This window comes from Paramisgurnus dabryanus, chromosome 1 (assembly GCF_030506205.2).
Source record: "Paramisgurnus dabryanus chromosome 1, PD_genome_1.1, whole genome shotgun sequence".
Taxonomy (NCBI): domain Eukaryota; kingdom Metazoa; phylum Chordata; class Actinopteri; order Cypriniformes; family Cobitidae; genus Paramisgurnus; species Paramisgurnus dabryanus.
This window is the reverse complement of record NC_133337.1, coordinates 19012993-19025331: the sequence shown is the minus strand read 5'-3', so window position 1 is coordinate 19025331 and position 12339 is coordinate 19012993. Positions and strand designations below refer to the sequence as shown.

The 12339-nt window shown below is 38.5% G+C and overlaps 1 protein-coding gene across 5 annotated transcripts in view; it reads left to right on the top strand.

Annotated features, from left to right (window-relative positions):
- Positions 1-792: 792 nt before the first annotated feature.
- osbpl8 (oxysterol binding protein-like 8) overlaps positions 793-12339 on the top strand; it is a 62592-nt gene continuing 51045 nt past the window's right edge. For 4 of the 5 annotated variants that reach the window (XM_065273320.1, XM_065273321.1, XM_065273317.1 and 1 more), the window contains exon 1: positions 819-1119. The gene's annotated coding sequence lies outside the window, so the exon portion shown is untranslated. Of the gene's footprint in view, positions 1120-12339 lie in introns of all 5 variants that reach the window. The other variant, XM_065273316.1, reaches the window with a different exon arrangement.

Sequence of the window (12339 nt, the reverse complement as noted above, 5' to 3'; positions counted from 1 at the left end):
ATAAATGTAAATGAACAAAATAATGTTGTAACCTTTTGCATATTACAGGACAAATTGTCTCTGTTGATGCATTACGTCATCGACCTACTTTTATTAATATACTGGTCTGGATATAGATTTGTTCTTTAGGTTTGCCTCTATTTTTATCTATGCAGTAAAGAAATCTTATGTTTTTGTGAATAAATACTTTCCTGTTCATTAGCTATGAAAACTCATACTAATGTCATTGCGCGAATACTGACCTGTCATCAATTGATTGAAGCTAAAACTTGGACAGCTAGTTACCACTAGGTGGCGACCTTGGTTTACTTATATTCTTCTAGAATCTAAACGCTAGATCTAGATGTTTTTTTTATCAAAATAAATATTAGTGTGGTATTATAAATTATTTATTCATAGCTTATTATAAATTCAAAATAAAGTAATATATTGCTAATTGTAATGCAAGATATTAAGTGGCTTTGTATATTTCACTAATAATTGTCTCTGTGTTTCTGTATATATTAAAAATTGTATTTAGCTGTTTTGCATGTGTTTTTGTGGCGATTGCTAAATTCTTTCACAACGTTGACCTTATAACCTTTTAAAGGCTCTCTTGAATACGTAACGGACTCTGACTGCCGCCTGTTCTGGAGTGTACTGATCTGAGATCTGCCTAACTTTTACACAACTGTCTCAATCAAATGGTCCCAATGGCATATTTTGTCCAAACCATCTGACCTCAGACCTGCTCTGAAAGCGCCAGACATCACTTTCGATCGCAGAGAGAAACAGTCGAGCTTGCGGCAGACATCACTTCCGATTGCCGAGAGAAACAATCGAGCAGAGGAAGGAAGGGAGACGTGCGTGCGACGGAGGGCGGTAATATCGCAATTCAGCTCTATAATATTGAAGATATTAACTGTAGAGTCCACATTTAAAGCGTTTAAGATTTAAAGCTTTCATATTCAGGTCTATGGGTTTATTAGCATTACAATACATTTTTAGTGTTAACCCTTTCGCGATGGACTGACAGGCGGATTCTCCTCGGACGACGCAATCTACATATTTACGTTTCACACCGGTTTCAAAGTTAAAGACTTTTTGGTCACCAGGAGGACTTCAAAGTGGATCATTAAGGTTTGTCTCGATGTTTCATAATGCCATGTTTCCATAACAATAACGCGTAAACCAGCACTCCGCTGGCCGTGTCCCAAAACCTTGCGAGTTGCCTATGTAGACAACATATTTAGAGATTGCCTCGTTTTTGGGCGGCAATCATTGTGCTATAGGACCTTTTTAAGCACCTAATCATAGTATCTTATGCTTAACAAAACTAAGCTGCCTACCTGCATCGCATTTTGAGCACCGTGAGGATGTGCACTTACTGTACATAATATACCATTTAAAAACCTTAGTAATACTAACACTATTTGTAGTGGAGTACAAAAAAACACACCCAAAAATGCTGTCTACATGTGCAGCTCAAAATGTTGTGAGACACAGCCTGCATGTTGCAGATACAGTTTATGTACATGTGCATGGATGGATCATTCTTCATCATTTTAGGTCAGCCATATATATTCATTTAATTCAGGGGTTCAATGCAGCGAGTGTTTGCAGTGTTTTGTAAGTGCTGATATGATGCACACTGATTACAGTTTCTGTAAAACTAGCACATTTATTACATGTGTAACAAACACATGAATACCATGTTTTTAGGACATTGCTGTGATGGTAATAATATTCTATTCTTTATAATGGAAACTTACAGTGCCATTTGAATGCATACATTACATTTATGCATTTGGCAGACCCTTTTATCCAAAGCGACACAGTGCATTACAAGCTCTGCTTTTTCTCTGTATGTGTGTTCCCTTGGATTGACCTATTGGGCTGATAACGAAATGCTCTACCAACTTAGCCACAGGAACACAATATACAAATGTACAATATGCACAATATACAAATGGTAAAAAATACTTTTATGGTATATTACAAAGGACCTAATACCATCACTGAACCATAGTAGATTCATATTAGAAACCTACGACCATATGCAGTCTGTTTCAGTATAATAAAGTAATACTCTGTCTCTGTGTTTATGCAAGTACTCTGTAACAAACCCATTCATATAAGGTGTGAGGTAAAAGCATCAGTCAGCTGTAGTAATGGGATTGGGCTATGAGTGTTACTGTTTATGTTTGTTTTTTTATTTACAAATCATTTTGTTGAATGTTATATTAACATTTATTTGGTTTATTTTTAAGTCATAAAATCAAAAGCAAAGGATACACCACGAGGCCTCGTTCATCCTTTATTGTTGTTTCAGGCTTGTAAGAATAGACGGAAACTGGTACACAACTCCACTAGCTTTTTGCAGTGACACAGATAACAGACTAATATTTTATGGAAGTATGTATGTTTGACCTTTGCATGAAGACTTATGTTACCACTTTCTCTGAAACCTGAGTGCTAACTTCCACATGACTTCCTGTCACAGTGTTAGTGTGAGATTGCGAGATGTTATGTGTAGCAGATGCTATCATTTCCTAAGATATGATGAGCGTTATTCAGCAATGACAGTATAATTAACTGATCTATAATTAATATAATACAAAGCTTGTTGAAAATATTATTATTAGATCTTGTATCTGTGACACCTTTTAAGACTTATCTAGAATGTAGAAAATGATTTCAGAGGGATGATTTGTGTAAAAGTAAAACGTTTTCATGTAGACAATGATAGGATAGTAAGTGTCTCCATTAACAGATGTTGTGCAACTAAAATGTAATTTTTTTCTCTTGCGATAGATCATTTAAAAAAAAACATGGGGACGGATGTTGTTAGGTCTCTGTACATAGATGCCACAACATTAGCGTTTATTTTTAATTGAAGGAGATGCAGAAATGTTATCCAAACATTAATGGCAAGGAAAACCCCTTATACCTGGGAGTCAGGTAACCTGTAAATGGGAAAAAAACATTTCCATTGGAGTTTTGCAATATATTCCTTTTTTGAATTGCCTTACAAAAAGTCCTCATGCAATGTATGGGAGAGTATGTGAATTTGACGTGCTTCCATGGGGCCTATTTTAATTTTTTTATTTAAAATGTTAAGAATAAAGGAATCGCAATGCTGATCACCACATTTTTTTCCAGCAGTTTCTCAGTAGATTCTTTACTTCGAAGAATAAAGTCAAGTGCATGTTTGCTACTCAAACAAAGCATTGTGAGACAGACAGTGATCGTCATTTGCCTGTCAAATAAAGTTTCCATTCCCATTTTGTTCTGTTACTAAAGCTGAAGGTGTATTTGTCAGCGCATTTTGCATAGTATTGGCACTTGAAGCACAAAGAAAGAAAAGAATACAAATGGAGTTGGCCATTGTTTGCCTTTTCTTATCTCAGTACATAATAATACAATATTTAATTTGTGTAATTTACTTGTACCATACATTTTAGAAGGCTCATCAGAACCCCTTTCTATTTTATGGCTGCTAAAACTAAAGTAAACTTAAAAAAAAAGAATGATTAATCGGTCTGTTTTGTTACTGTGTAACCTGTATTGTAAAACTGAAACTCTGTATTAACCAATCAACATCCAGAATCAGCACAATGTAATTAATTTCTTTGCTAAATGCTACATTTCTGTCCGTTTACCTGGTCAGCAGAGTTTTATGAAGACACCCAGACACGGTCATTTTAGGTTGTATAACGATTATCAACTTCTGTACCAGATGGTCACAGACAGTGTACTAAATCTGTTTTTCCATGTTTGTAAAACCTGCTCAGGTGCAAAACCTCAGCACTCCAACCGAGTCTTACTCTAAACCATTCATTTATATTAATGACCCATCCCGCTGGTATGAAAGACCTAAGGCAACGGATTTAATCTCTTGACTCTGCCTGAGTTTTTCCTGACTTCCAAATCAAAATGAGTTTTAATCCTAATTAAATTCAGCACTTTTATTATGACCTGTTTCACTTCTTTACTTTATAAGAATGTAAATTACCAACTTTTGACAGCTTTCTGTAGTTATCTCAGTAGTGTCTCAACTTGGCTTGGAGAATATTAAGCTAAAAACTTAGCGTTGTTGTTATTGAGATGATCCTTTAGTGTAGCATAATGTGTGTTATCACATACTGGGCATGTTTTCACGAATGTTTTGCTGTAACAGCTCAGATTTGTTAGCAGGGTTTATTGCTCTGGTTGTCATAACTTGCCCAACCTTTAATAGGTTATGATAAATGACTGTGAGGTTTCTGCTTTAATGGATATCTAAAGCTCATTTAAGCTCATTAAATCTTAATTGTAAATTCTAGTGTAAACAATGTTGCCAGTTTATCTCACAGCGTTTTTATAAGAGCCTGCAGCAGTAAATTTAACAGCTGAAAGTTGATATATCCTGTAGGTTTAAGTACTTGTTTTAAAACCCAACACTGACCCTTTGCAGAATTGATGCTGGCGAAAATTCATCCTATTACTCTGGCCATGGAGGACTATATGGAGGTCTAAATTTTTGACGACCAGAAAGTGTTAAAATAATTGTGTCTTATTATTGAACCATTTTTCTGTTCATACAAAGTATACTTTGTTTTGTTCTTTTGGGTGCAAGCAAGTCTGTGTATGTCTGAGTGTCTCCTGCACAGACTTGCAGAGCACATTTCTCTTACCTTTCGGCGGTTCAGGTGTTTCATTATTCATTTAAAAATGATGAAGTAACAGCTGCACTTAATGTGTGAGTAGTAAAGATAGATGATGGTTAGGTTGATATGGCATTATGACTGGTTGTTAGGGTGATGCATCTGGTTGTTAAGGTGTTGTAGCTATTTGTTAGGTTCATGGCATTATGACTGGTTGTTAGGGGGCGTGCACACCAAAGCTTTTTTACGCGGCTGGACGCCAACTGGCAGCTTTATTTCAGCTGACTGCCGGCTTTCTTCAGCTGAGCGCTTTGGTTGATATGATACTTCTGCTTTGTTTATCAGTCATGGAACGATGTGCCGGGTTGGTTGTTGTGATATTTGATATTTGGCTGAGCGCAAAAAAAAATCTAGCTGCTGGCTTTTTTGAAAAACGCAGCGCTTCCATTGGAAACAATTGAAAACTTACGCCGGCCGCAGGCGTAAAAGCTTAAGGTGCATGCCCCCTTAGGGTGTTACGTCTGATTGTTAGGTTGATAGTGAAATATGGATTATTTTTAAGGTGTTAGTTGTTATGGAGTTGCGGCTGGTTGTTAGGTTGAGAAGGCATTATAGCTGTTTAAGGTGTTGTTAGGGAGTTGCAACTAGCTTTTAGGTTGATAAGGCATTATAGCTGGTTGTAAGGGTGTTGCATCTGGTTGTTAGGTATAAGCCATTATAGCTGATTGTAAGGCATTATAGCTGCTTGTAAGCATTATAGCTAGTTTAAAGGTGCCAAAGAATGCATTGAAATAGTATGTTAAGTTTTTCTTTGATATTTACATAGCATTTACCGGTATGTGACTTTATTAGGGTGATTCTCACGAAAACTTGGTTGTAAATATGTCAAGCATGAAAATGTAAAAATTGCTTAAATTTACTTTTTTTTCCACCAGACATTAGAAACAAAGTCTGAAGTATATGGGGACATTAATTTAAAAACTTTTACTTATCATTTAACACTTTTTGTAACATAATTTCAAAAATAAGTCCTAAAAAATCTCATTACCGCAACAGTCAGAAAACATCAACACTGTTAGAAAAGCTAATATATTTTCACATTTTTAAAAATTGATTATTAATAGTCATGCACAGTAAATTGAAATTCTGAAATAATATTTATTTTAAATGTAACATTTTTTTATTTTGTTTTATTTAGCTCATATACTGCAACACCTTCCACAATTTACAACTATTTTTTTTATATATTTCGAAGAAACCTGACACATTTTCAAAATGACATGACAAACCTGAAAGAACATAATTTGGAGATTCTGCACATGCATTTAAAATCAAAGTATTATGCTTCTATTAATGAAATTAACATTTAATAAGCATCTGTTGCGGTAATGATACATAGGTTTCGGAAATGAGGTTAATTAATTCGGTAATGAGAATACGTATACTAGCCTGAGATTTTGTTAAAAACAAATTTTAAAGTAGAAAGTCTGATAATATTTACAGCATCATGCGTTCAAGTTCAAAACTGTTTTATTGTGTAGTCTTTGAAAAAAATATTAAAGAAAAAACATGAGAACAGGAAGGCTTATATTAATATTCCTTTGTGTCATATTTAAGTCCCCATTTATGCATTTAACATACTGAAATAAGATGGTCTTGATGACATATGCTGCCTACAAATGCGAGCTCTGAAGGCTGCAGCCATCGGATTGAGAAATGGCCAGCTAATGTCAGCTGGATATCACAAAACATTTGTGTAAATAAGATGAAAAATATTTCCTTGCTGGATATGATTTGGTCTTCTGACCTTTTACCATTCTGTATCTGTTTCGATTAGAGAGAGAGAGAGAGAGAGGGAGAGGAGAGAGAGAGAGAGAGAGAGAGAGAGAGAGAGAGAGAGAGAGAGAGAGAGAGAGAGAGAGAGAGAGAGGCTGTATCCGAAAGTTTAGACAGCTGACTTGTTCCCTCGCTGCCTTATGAGACAATGACTTTGGCTGCATAATGGCAGCTCCGAGAAATGCTTTAGGACAGACTTCATAGGCAGCAAAATTGAATTCAGGTTGAAATGTAAGCAGCCCTCTCTGTGTTCCGGGATGTCGCAAATCTGCTTGTGGTGCGGAGGTCTGATCGACCCACCCAATTCACACGAGCTCTGTGTGCTCCACCCAAAGGCGGCAATTGTTGGCTCAGGGTGTCCCTTATTGTGAGGATCTCCCGATGAAGGTGCTCAGGACCCGGCTCAACATCGCCCTTGGAGGTTTCTTACTGCAGTGTCCCACTGCCAGCAAAGAGCCACTGGTGGTCGTCCTCCCCTCGCTCAACCGGTTCAGTTTGTCGCCGAGAGCCTGTGTCCTGAACCGGGAGCCGCCAGGTCTGTTTCCTTTGGGTTTCTGGCGGAGGAAGATGAGATGTCTCTGACAGCGTTGGATGGAGACTGGGACCAGGCTCCACGTGGTGCATCAGACACACAGCCATCCTTCTAAAAGGAACTGGTGCGCATTCTCTTCAAAGCCGTGCAGGACTTGGAGATTGAGTGGAGCACCCCACAAGAACCCCAGAGAAGCAAGCTTCACTTTTGTTTTCTTCACTCAGGCCGCCCCGCTGATGCTCGGAGGAAAGTCACCAAAGCGTGGGCTACCCCTCCCCCCATTTTTTTTCTTAGGTAGGCTACCTGTGTATTCCCCCCATCAAGGACGCTGTGGCTGCTCACCTCTGCCCCTTGTCCACTTCCTTGGATGGTGTGGCGCAGCTTTGAGGGTAGTGAAGCCTCATGACAGCACACCTGTCCGAAAAAGCATACCCGCGCCGAGAGAGGCTCTGTCTGCATTGCACACTATGGCGGTCCTACAGATCTTTTAGGCGCAGGTGCTTAAGGCTCTGGATGAGGGCAGCACGGATCTAAATACCTTCAGGGATCTGAGAATGGTTACGGATTTCACGCTAAGGGCCACGAAGACCACTCATGGTGGCCATGCACAGTCACGCCTGTTTCTCCATCCGGCCTGTTTGGTGACACGGTGGGCACAATCACGGAGCATTTCTCGGAAGCGGTGAAGAGCTAGGAAGGCTATGAGCCACTTCATACCTCACCACCCTGTGTCTCATGGACCAGAACCGGTGGTGCATCACAAGAGTCCCTGGCACAAATCCTCGAGTATATGATGCAAGAAACTGGGTCCTGGGGGACTGCCGTCCGGAACGAAGCCGCTCAAAAACAGAGCATTTTTCTCCTCAGTTGGTTTTGTGTTTCTCGCCCCAGGGCCCGTCCTCACATAAGCGTCTACAACACGCCCCCCCCACTCTCGAACACGACCCACATGCTGCGAAGACAGCAGAGGCGGAAAGGGTTAACGCACAGTCCTAATGAATTGCGCAGCAACCCGCTTTCTGTCACAGCGCCGGACGCTTTTAGGCCATCCTCTCTGGTGTCTGTGACTCACGCACTGCGCAGAAAGGAGGTAGTCTCCCTTTGTCCCTCGCCCCCATGGCAATCTGGGATCCAACTTTGTGGATCTTGTGAACCAACTGCTGTTGCAGCGCCTAGACGCGTGGCGTGCCATCGCTAGGTTGTTTTTGATACCTGAAAGTGGAAAGAAAGCATTACATTAAATTATCATGTCTCACAACATTGGAACAAAATTTTTGTGTTAATTTGTTTAAATTACAACATAACGCATGTTCAAACATAGCCGGACGCATTGCGGTAATGAGAATTTAAGCAGAAAATTAGATAAAATTGACAAATTATAAATTCTTATGTTAAAATCACACATTGTGCAAGGTAGAACACAGTATTGTGTTAATTCTGATGCTTTTTAATATTACTATATTACACATTTTATAGCTAAAATCCTTAGTGCCGTGGTGTTTCAATGGTTTCGTGAGAATCACCCATTAGGTGCAAAAATTATCCAGAAACAACCCTAGGATTCGTCCTTTGAATGAAATGGTCTATTTTTCCCTTATTTGGAAAGGCCATGAATAATACTGTTGAGCTCTGCTCTGAATGGCTCTGCGGCTCATGTGAGTAGCTCGCATTAGTAAACATTTTAACGTCTTTAATTAAATGTGTAATTTAATGTTGGGGCGTACATCTCGACTATCACATCACAGTGTTTTGTTGAGATTGACCTGTTTCTCAGCAGTCTTTTGCGTGCACAAGGTTTACATAAAATTAGGAAACAATTGTGTTTAAAGCTCACGATATGTCATTACCACATATAGAGCTCTTATTATTCATCTATGCCTAGGTAAATACAGTTTTTTTTAAATTCTATGGCACCTTTAGGTGTTGCGGCTACTTTTTAGGGTGTTGCTTTTGGTTGTTAGGGAATTATGGGTGGTTGGTTTCAAGTTGGTTGTCTACTAGCCAAAGTTAAAAGAGCCCACTGTTAATTTCTATAATACATTTTAAGACTTGTGCACACCTGTAAGCAGTTTTCCTCTATAAATCACTGATCACATTCAAGTGTGCGTACTTGAATCTGCCTAATATTTCACCCTGTACAAGCATATTTTAACCATAAATAGTAAATCCCAAGTACCTCATGAATACTGATCCATATATTAATGAGCCATGCATGCAACTGTTCTTTCATAAAATGGTCCTTCAACAGAGCTATTATGCAGCATTGTGCATGGGGGTCATGCAACATTTATATGTTTACAGCAATCAGACTGATCATTAACACCTTGCCAAAATCAATGCATGGATTAGTGGTATCCTCCACGTGAGATAAAATTTGATGACAAAAAATGTAAAAGGCAAACTCATGTTTCTAAATACTGGTTTTGTTATAAACACCATTATAGTTAGGATTAAAACAGAAAACATAGGAAAGAGGACATAGCGAATGTGCAAGAGCTATTTCCAGACTTTTCCATTTGATGGTATGCACAGTATTTAGAGAAAATATTTAGTTATTAACACTGTGTTGTGCAGTTGTCTAATGGTAGGGTATTTGATTCTATCCTGTTTTCCATGCATGCAACTTTTGCGTTTCCAGTTCTGAGTGAATGAGACCCCTGCTCCCTAGGTGTGGCTTGCCCCCCTTTTAATCTTTTTTTGCCCTTTTTATTCTCTGCTAAATCAAAATTACCTCAACATATCACTTTTTTTGAGGTCTAATTCATGTTTGTATCATGTATGTCTGTTTAGTGTTCACAGATCATATCCACCTGTAATTCTTGCCTGTTTTTGTCCGTGTCAGCATGCCATTTATCCACATATGTTGGAGGCAAATTATTGAAAAATGTTTGCATGTCTGAACAGCATGATATAAAACCAGTAAATGTGACCTTTAGAGTACTTTCATTTTTGTTTGAGGATTCTCTGGTTTTCTCCGCTGTGGTTCAGGGTCTTCTGATTTGTCATGTTAATGAAATTTCTTTGACTGAAGGAATCCTGTTCATCCACATGAGACAGATTCCCAACTGAGAGCTGTTGTTATGGGTTCCTGGATCTGTTCTGAGGGGCCGAACTAAAAATAGATCACTCACAGAGGTGAATGGTAGGGAACACAGCCAGCTGTGAGGAGAGATGCAGATTGAGAAGAGGGGGTGGTGGTTAGCAGCACAGTGCTCAATGGTGGTTAAGGAAAGGCTTTCTAAAAAGATGAACATCTTTCAAACTAAACTTTAAATTTGCTTTTCTGGATGAATAAGTCAAGGCTGCAAATAGATTTGCATTTAAAAGTAAGGCAAATTTCAGATATTTTATTGAGAGGGTGTGAAAAAAAATTGTTCCCCCGAATACATTATTTTGGGTGTGAGTGGTCTTTGATGTCTGCTTGGTAAAGCTGCTTCTCCACCAACCCTGAGGCAGAGAATAAATGTGTTGTGTGTCTTTTTAAAGAAGCCGTGGACAGCCGGCACATACGAATAGTCAGCTAATGGTTGCCATTCGTCCTTATTTAGTCTAATTGTAAGGTTATTGCTTTGCCTCAAGCAGGGTTTTAAGTTCTGTTTAATTGTGTCAAGACTGTCTTACATGGTGATGTGCATTTCTTCACTAATTGAATATAAAAGGATAAAGAGATTGTTCACCACTGGTGCCCTGGGGTGCAGGACGTGTAACACTTTGGCTAGTTTTGTTTGACTGTTATGTATTATATAATTCAATTTTCCGCTCTGGTATTAAATGAGATCAAGCTATGTTGTTGCTCATAAAAGCGTCATATGAAAATGTCACAACCCTCACTGTGTCAGTGTAGGTGATTTGCATTATATGTACTTTAAAAATGTATTGGTTGCATAGCTTAATGCTGTGGTCTGGTGAAGTTTTCTGCTCTCGGGCGTACCTGAAAAATGGTGGTATTTGTAAAAAAATCTAATTTCCAACTGTCGGTATATTTGACATGCTATAATTTTGAAGTTCCTTCTCTGACGGCCGAGTATAATTGTCATTGTTTGTCATAATTGTTTTTTCTCTTCCTCACTTTAGGTTTCAGTTCTACCTGAGGTTTATTGTCTTTATGTTATGCGACTAGGTGGAATCGTATCTGGAGACTAGGATATTGTAGAAACTTAAACAAGTGGTCTGTTTCGGCCAGCAAGCAAACAAGCAGGAGACCTTATAACAGCATCAGTTTTGATTTAATCTTTGTTTGAATTAGTCAGCTGTGTCTCAGAACAGACTCTGTAGAAAGTATAAGATTTTAAGCCACTTAAAGTCATATGTTGTCTAGTGGTACGTGTTCTTTACAAGATTGAATGAGATTTAGCCAACACTTGTTTGTCTTGCAGCTTAATGGTGTTTGTCTATAAATGCTTTAGGGATGCTTATTTTTAAAGAGCAATTTATGGTAAACAATCAAGGTGTCTGACTGATGAGGTTGCGTCATGGAAAGCCGATGGGATGTGGACAGAGACTCTTTCTGTGGACTGACCCACTAATCTGTCTAAGCCCTGGTGCTGAAATGAAAGGGAGATGGAAAGATGAAGAAACAGAAAGAGGGATTATCTGTCTGTCCATCCATCCGTCTGTTTGCCTGTCTATCTGTCCATACTTTCTTCTACATGTCCATCTGCCCACGGTTTGGTTCGTATCACGGTTTTCAGTTCTGTTCGGTTCTTTTAATCGTTAACACTCCAGAAATTTACGTCAGCATATGATATATAGCTTAAAGGAACAGTATGTAAGAAATTTATATCAATTAATCATAAAATGGCCCTGATATGTCACTAGACATTAAGAAATCATTTTCGTTTCAAATACTTATATCACTGACAACAGTGGTCTGGCCAGGATATTGTCATTTTAAAGTGGAGTTGCAGCCCTCAACTGATGTTTATGTTGTCATTTTGTGTATTGGCCACCAGTTGTGTCATTGTAGTACCAGTTTTGGCCACAAGTTTTGTGGTTGCAGTACCAGTTTTGGCCACAATCCTACATACTGTTCCTTTAATTATACACAATTTAGGATACAGTATTAACTAGTCCTGCACAATTAATCGCAATCACGATGGTCAGCCTGTGCGATTATATGACAGCAAAATGTTGCAATTATATTAAATAAATAAATGTGTGGACTTGTTAACACAAACTTTCTGATAACAGTTTGATGATTTTCCTTTCTGTTTAAAAAAAGAAAGAAAAACGAACAAAAAAGGTAGTGCACGTGTGGCATGCACGTGTGTGGCGTGCGTCGTCACTTGTGTGTGCGCAGCGCGGAAATACCTGAGCGAAGATGGATGCAGAGGAGATTGACAGTGA